General features: G+C 39.8%; 1 long non-coding RNA gene across 2 annotated transcripts in view; it reads right to left on the bottom strand.

Annotated features, from left to right (window-relative positions):
• Nucleotides 1-1,124: 1,124 nt before the first annotated feature.
• LOC112654666 (uncharacterized) overlaps nucleotides 1,125-8,174 on the bottom strand; it is a 29,297-nt gene continuing 22,247 nt past the window's right edge. For both annotated transcript variants that reach the window (XR_007402416.1, XR_007402417.1), the window contains exon 6: nucleotides 1,125-3,315. This is a non-coding gene — a long non-coding RNA (uncharacterized LOC112654666). The remainder of the gene's footprint in view (nucleotides 3,316-8,174) is intronic.

Genomic DNA, 8,174 nt, shown 5'->3' with positions numbered 1-8,174 from the left:
AAGCATAGAGCTCAGTCACAGTAACTGTATTATCCTTGTGGTTAAGCATTTGTTTCTTTCTTCTTTTCTGGTTTCAATTTCTATTCCAACAGTATTTATGCCCAATTTTAACAAAAAGCTACATCACATTCCCTTTTTGTCTCTCTTTCAAATAGGCAATAAGCAATAATAAATAACAATGGATTTATTACTTCAGATAAAATATAATTCATTTTGATTTTTTTTCAAAGTAAAACATTTGTTTCTGGGTTCTACCTGACAGTAATTTAGAACTTGATTTGACTTTGCATTTTAATATACACCGCACACACACTTTATACAACAACCTTGTAACTAAGTCTTTAATTTCTTCCTCTTTATCAGAAAGGATGTGGTGGTTTTTCTATTTGACTCTTTTAATTAGCTATGGCCTACAGCTTTCCAAAGCCTCCCCTTTCAAATCAAAGGGGTTGGCTATTTCCTGCTGCACTTCTTAGTGCTGACATCTGGGGGTGGTGGGTGTGGGAGTGAGTCAGACAAGGTACCTCTTCCAGCAGCTCCCCTATATCTGTCTTCTTGGACCAGCCAGGAGAAAATTTGCATAGCAACCCAGTCATTTATTCTTCTCATCAGTGTGTTTCTTTAGCTAAATTATTATTCTATTTTGCCCAGTGAACCCAAAGTTCATTCACAACCTGGATATGCTTAAGATATCTCTTTGCCAGTATTCTTAAAGAAAAGGATATATATATGTGTGTGTATGTATAAGAAAAGTATATATAGTTTTTACATTTTTATTATTTTATATTATATATTATATATATTACACACATTCACATATATACTCACGCATACCTTTTCAAACAATATTAGAATTATCTAACCTTAAAAAATGTTCACTGTCTCAGTAAATTATACATTTTAATGTTTCCCACTTAAAAAGCCAAACTCTTTTTGTATATTATAAACCTATGGAAGCAAAATGGAGTAACATTTAAAATAAATTAACGAAATGCTGCTACTTTTTTTTTGTATTTTTTTTATTGGAGTTCGATTTGCCAACATATAGCACCCAGTGCTCATCCCATCAAGGGCCCCCCTCAGTGCCTGTCACCCAGTCACCCCAACCCCTGCCCACCTCCCCTTCCACTACCCATTGTTCATTTCCCAGAGTTAGGAGTCTCTCATGTTCTGTCACCCTCACTGGTATTTCCCGCTCATTTCCTTTCCTTTCCCCTTTATTCCCTATCACTATTTTTATATTCCCTAAATGGATGACCATATACTGTATGTCCTTCTCCGATTGACTTACTTCACTCAGCATAATACCCTCCAGGTCCCTCCACGTCGAAGCAAATGGTGGGTATTCGTCACTTCTAATGGCTGAGTAATATTCCACTGTATCACATAGACCACATCTCCTTTATCCATTCATCTTTCGATGGACACCGAGGCTCCTTCCACAGTTTGGCTATTGTGGACATTGCTGCTAGAAACATCGGGGTGCAGGTGTCCTGGCGTTTCACTGCATCTGTATCTTTGGGGTAAATCCCCAGCAGTGCAATTGTGGGTCGTAGGGCAGATCTATTTTTAACTCTTCGAGGAACCTCCACACAGTTTTCCAGAGTGGCTGCACCAGTTCACATTCCCACCAACAGTGCAAGAGGGTTCCCCTTTCTCCACATCCTCTCCAACATTTGTTGCTTCCTGTCTTATTAATTTTCCCCATTCTCACTGGTGTGAGGTGGTATCTCATTGTGGTTCTGATTTGTATTTCCCTGATGGCAAGTGATGCGGATCATTTTCTCATGAGCTTGTTGGCCATGTCTATGTCTGTGAAATTTCTGTTCATGTCTTTTGCCCATTTCATGATTGGATTGTTTGTTTCTTTGCTGTTGGGTTTAATAAGTTCTTTATAGATCTTGGATACTAGCCCTTTATCTGATACGTCATTTGCAAATATCTTCTCCCATTCTGTAGGTTGTCTTTTAGTTTTGTTGACTGTTTCTTTTGCTGTGCAAAAGCTTTTTATCTTAAAGTCCCAATAATTCATTTTTGCTTTTGTTTCCCTTGTCTTCATAGATATATCTTGCAAGAAGTTGCTGTGGCCAAGTTATAAAAGGGTGTTGCCCGTGTTCTCCTCTAGGATTTGGATGGATTCTTGTCTCACATTTAGATCTTTCATCCATTTTGAGTTTATCTTCATGTATGGTGTAAGACAATGGTCTAGTTTCATTCTTCTGCATGTGGCTGTCCAATTTTCCTAGCACCATTTATTGAAGAGACTGTCCTTTTTCCAGTGGATAGTCTTTCCTGCTTTGCTAAATATTAGTTGACCATATAGTTGAGGGCCCATTTCTGGATTCTCTATTCTGTTTCCATTGATCTATGTGTCTGTTTCTGTGCCAGTATCACACTGTCTTGATGATCACAGCTTTGTAGTACAACCTGAGATCTGGCATTGTGATGCCCCCAGCTCTGGTTTTCTTTTTCCCCTGGCTATTCCGGGTCTTTTCTGATTCCACACAAATCGTAAGATGATTTGTTCCAACTCTCTGAAGAAAGTCCATGGTATTTTGATAGGGATTGCATCAAATGTGTAAATTGCCCTGGGTAGCATTGACATTTTCACAATATTAATTCTTCCAATCCATGAGCATGGAGTATTTTTCCATCTCTTTGTGTCTTCCTCAATTTCTTTCAGAAGTGTTCTGTAGTTTTTAGGGTATAGATCCTTTACCTCTTTGGTTAGGTTTATTCCTAGGTATCTTATGCTTTTGGGTGCAATTGTAAATGGGATTGACTCCTTAATTTCTCTTTCTTCAGTCTCATTGTTAGTGTATAGAAATGCCACTGACTTCTGGGCATTGATTTTGTATCCTGCCACAGTGCCGAACTGCTGTATGTGTTCTAGCAATCTTGGGATGGAGTCTTTTGGGTTTTCTAGGTACAGTACCATGTCATCTGCGAAGAGGGGGAGTTTGACTTCTTCTTTGCCATTTTGAATGCCTTTATTTCTTTTTGTTGCCTGTTTGCTGAGGCCAGGACTTCTAGTACTATGTTGAATAGCAGTGGTGAGAGTGGACATCCCTGTCGTGTTCCTGATCTTAGGGGAAAGGCTCCAGTGTTTCCCCATTGAGAATGATATTTGCTGTGGGCTCTTTGCAGATGGTTGAAATGCTACTCTTACAACATAGGTTAAAAAAGTCTTTTTATGATGAGCAGATACTCAAATTTGCAAAGCCTGCTTTTTTCTCCTCTTTCAGTTTTCATTGATTTCCTTTTCCATCATTTGGTTTGGTTTTCTCTTTTCCTTTCAACTGTGGGTTCTTCATCCTGTTTATATTCAGCATTGTAAAAATCTTACATGGAAATAACTTGCGTTTTGTCTTTTGTTATCAGATGTATCATTTACGCCTGTTACATGTTGGCTAATGTGTGGGCTCCCTTTCCGCTTTTCATACAGATGCTAAAGAGTCAAAAAGGTTTTGGGAACAACCTTACCTTGCATTTTGGAACAGCTTTTTTTCCCCAGCCTGTCACTTGCATATAACCACAGTATTTCAGTAATTCCCATAAAATGTCACAACATTGAATTAGCATACTTGTCAGTAGATCTTATCCATGAAAAGAGGCTGCTGCCTGTGGTAGGACATCCTGGACTTTGGTCAAGGAGGTACTTGTACTTTCTCTCAAGATCAAATGTCTCAAGACTGCATATTTTCAGAGCACAAAAGACCCTGCCTTTTTCTTTTTCTTCTGGAGAATGGATGACTAGTTCCTTGCCCCCCTACATGGACCAATGACTCCTGCCTGGGTTCCAGGAGCTCCAGCATCCCTGCATGCTAGTGCAGAGTCCTTTACTTTTTACCTGACTTGGAAAATTATAGTTACTGATCATCTCTGAAGGGTTTGTTTGAAAAGGGCAAAGTTTCTGCTTCTAGGGGAAAAGATTCTATGGAAATCTGAATTTCCCTGACACAATAAATGCCACACTCAGAGTTCACTCTCTCCCCACTTCCCCCACCCTTTGCCTGAGCTTTCTGTTTCCACATCTGGAGCTACTTGCTGCCCTCCCACCCCAACCCCAGAATGTCTGGAGTGGAAATAGTATATGGTAGTCAAGGCTTGGAAATCTGACAAAGTGGGAGTGTGGCCAGCACCACCACTTCTAAATCAGGAATGAAAAAGACCTGAGTTACAGTTACGGTTCTGCCACAAGCTGTCTAAGTGACCTTAGGAAAATGGTTTAATTTCTGACACTCCTTTTCTTCATCTGTAAAATGAGGTAAAACGGGATACATAAGAATGGAATATGCTAATGTATATGGAAGAGCTTTAAACATGGCTGGATAGTCAGAGTTTATCACTTTGCATTTGTCTGGGAAAGATGCAGTGGCAAAGTTAGATTCTTCTTCTAAGAATGGGAAGTTTGAGGCAACTCTGGGTGAGTGAGCACATGCTGGTACTTGTGAAAGTGTCTCCTTAACTGGACACCCTATCCTTTTCTATTTCTCTAAGTCATTTCTCTAAGGACATTCCTCCCCTGCCTTTGGGGTCCTGTGGGCCAAAGTCATGATGCCACATTACAGAATCACTCGGCTTTCAGAGAAGCCATATCAGCAGCTGAACCTGGGCCTGCAAAACTGTCCCTCTTTGAAGCTACTTCCATCACCTTCCACCCCATTTCATTTTAAACATTTACTTGGTGTGTTAGGTGCTAGGAGAGAAAAATTATACACATTAAACTTTTGAATCAGAGCTCACAAGTAACCCTAACCTGAAATGTGGTGAAGGCTCTAATTCTGGTAAGGACCATGTATTCTGAAAGTATGGAGGAGGAAAGATTAATTCTAAGTGATTAGCTCTGAGAAGGCTTATCAAAGACAGGGAACTTGATGGTAAGTACCTAGAAGATAGGCTTTTGGTGGGTCTATAAATGGGAATGGTTTGGATTAATTCAAAAAGAGGGGTGAATTTGAGAAGGTGGGATGCAAGACAGGGTAGGTGAGGGTAGTAGAATATAAGTCTAGAATGTGATAAGATGAGATTGGGAGGGTAGAAGGGGCATATTCTCATATGAATGAATTTACTAGTGTAATTTCCTGAATTTACACTGACTCTTGGAAACTAAGTCACTTTAATTATACACAATTCTTATACTTCCTGTGAAACCCAATTATGATGGGATTTGATCCATGAAATCTTTTGAAGTCTGGATCAGGATTGGAAATAAACCAGTACATTTGGATTTAAATAACAGCTGAGAGTAACTGGTAATTATGGAGTTTAGTGGTATCTTATGGAATAAACAGATGCAGAGAGTGTGGCTTGTAACCTTATGAGCAGGACTCGGTTTCTGACTGTGCTTAGAAAAAGTGCCCCAACGACTATGCCAAGAGGAAGGCAAAAAGCTGCAGTTGGATACTAGTGCCTGTGACTCACAAAGTTTATGGTTAGACTTTGAAATAAGTAATAAAGGAAATCAGTCCAGAAACCTGCGACCTGAATATCTAACTAATATCATTGGGGGAGAAAGGATTTCTATGGATTTATAACTTAATTTCTTCTTGCTCAGATAGCACCACTGCAGGCTATATATTCATTAGTTATGAATGTAAAATCAGGAATAGTTAAGGACAGAAGAAATTTTCTAGTGGAAATATAAACTTCTATCTCTCATAGACCCATGAAGCCCATGGGCTGCAAGAATTTTTTTTTCCCCAGAAGTCAAGCAAATTTCCTTCTTTTCTACATACCAAACTCACAGAAAAATTCAAGCTGGATTTGGAAGCCTGGAAAGGCTCTTTTGTTTTTTATTTTTTTACTTAAAAAAAAAGATTTTATTTATTTATTCATGAGAGACACACAGAGAGAGAAAGAAGCAGAGACACAAGCAGAGGGAGAAGCAGGCTCCATGCAGGGAGCCCGACATGGGACTCGATCCTGGGTCTCCAGGATCAGGCCCTGGGCTGAAGGCAGCGCTAAACCGCTGAGCCACCTGGACTGCCCTATTTTCTTTTCTTTTTTTTTTTTTTACTCTTTAAAAAGGATTTTATTTATTTATTTATTTGAGAGAACACAAATGGGGAGAGGGACGATCAGGTTCCCCACTGAGTGCAGGGCCCCATGAGGGGCTCAATGTGAGGCTGAATTCTAGGTCCCTGAGATCATGACCTGAGCACAAGTCAGATGCTTAACTGACTGAGCCACCCAGGTGCCCCTGGAAAGGTTTTTTTAATGAAAACCATTTTTTCCCTGTAGCCAAGCTTGGTTTTTGAGATGCTCAAAGTAATGACAAATATCTTGTTTATTTTCTAGATTTCCAAAGTGGTCATATGATCTGCAAAATGTAATTCCAAATTTTAGTGTCTTGGGCAGGCTTTGGCAGGGGACAGTTTGGGGAAAAAGAGAAAGGCCAGTGTTTCTGTTACCCTATGTCCTAAAGCAATCCTCAGTGTGGACATCAGGCATCCTGCTTTGAAAGCTCATGGAGACTTTGCTGTTGTCAACAAATTGATGTGGGACAGGTGACAGGTGGCCACCACAGCCAGGTCTGCCTTTATTACAGCGTCACTAACATTAGTGTCTCCACTGGTGATGTTGTTGAATTTGAGGAAAGTAGACAGAAAGGGAACTGGTAGGGAGGCCCCAAATAGGAGGAACCTGGAGCTTAGGATTTCAGTCTCTATCCCCTTGTGATGGTTAACTGTGTCAAGTTGGTGAGGCTATGGTCCCCAGTTGTTTGGTCAAACACCAGTCTAGATATTGCCATGGAGGTATTTTTCAGATATGATTTAGATATGATTAACGTTTAAACCAGTAGACGTTGAGTAAAACAGAATACCATCCATAATGTAGATGAGCCTCATCAGATCAGTTAAAGGTCTTAAAAGTCCAAGGCTTCCAAAGGAAGAAGGAGTTTTGCTCCCAGACTGCCTTCATACTCAAAACCACATAAGCTCTTCCTTGAATTTCCAGCCTTCTGGCCTGCATTACAGATTCTGACATGTCAGCCCTCGCAATCACATGAGCCAATTTCTTAAGTAAATCTCTATTTGTCTGTCTGTCTGTCTGTCTATCTAATCCATGACTAATACATCCTGTTTCTTTGTTTCATTTGTGGTGGTTGTTGCTTTCATTGGATAGTGAGAACTGAGTATTCCAGATGGAGCTGAATGTGACACTCTGATCCACACCACCTATACTTCTGTCTCACTGGTATTAGCTTCCCTATCAGGGTGGAGATTGACTGATAAAGCTTAAGGCTAATGAATATGGCTGAAGAATGAAGCATGCCCAGCGTGGAGCCTGTTCTGTTTAGCTTCAGCTGCTCTGTAACTGGGTTTTCCCTGTTAGTTCCTTAATGTCATGTTCCATTTGAGGTTAAACTGTACTGCGCTTTGCTGGGGAGAAGGAATGTAAGCTTTTCATTAATAGGTATCATGTTGTCCTGACCTATCCTTGGCTTTTTATTTTTTCCAGAGCAGACATGGCTGGGGTTTTACTGATAGCAGTTTAAGATGTCTTTCTTTCTTTCTTTTCTTTTCTTTTCTTTTTTTTTTTTTAATGTGGAGTAAACCTTATATTATTTACATTTTTGTTTGGTAACTGAACCATCTCCAGTTCAGCACTGTTCAATAGAATTTTCTGTGATAATGGAAATGTACTTCCATACTGTCCGTTATGGTAGCCACTGGCCACATATGGCTATTGGCACTTAAAATGTGGCTAATGTAACTGAGAAACTAAATTTTACATTTTATATTATTTAAAATCATTTAAACGTAAATAGCCACACAAGGCTAGAAGTTATCATATTGCATATTGCAAACTGAATTGAGTCTCCAAACCTCCATTTATAGTTCATTTTTACTCAGGAGTATTAGTTAGGGTTGAAACAGAAGCAATAGGATATATACACAATATATACAAGAGGAGATTTTTATAGGAATTGGCTTAAGTGGTTATGGAGATTGAGGAGTCTCATGATCTGCTGTCTGCAAGCTGGAGAATCAGAAAAGCTAGTGATGTAAGTCAGTCCAAGTCCAAAGACCTAAGAATCAATGAGGCTGGGCGGGGTGGAGAGATGGTATAGTCCCCACCTGAGTCTAAAAGCCTGAGACCCAGGAGAGCTGATGTCCGAGGGAAGGAGAAGGTGGGTGCCTGAGCTTACATAGAGAGAGTGAATTTAT

This window comes from Canis lupus, chromosome 15 (genome assembly GCF_003254725.2).
Source record: "Canis lupus dingo isolate Sandy chromosome 15, ASM325472v2, whole genome shotgun sequence".
NCBI lineage: Eukaryota > Metazoa > Chordata > Mammalia > Carnivora > Canidae > Canis > Canis lupus.
Note: the sequence above shows the minus strand (reverse complement) of the source record. Positions and strands in the feature narration are given on the sequence as shown.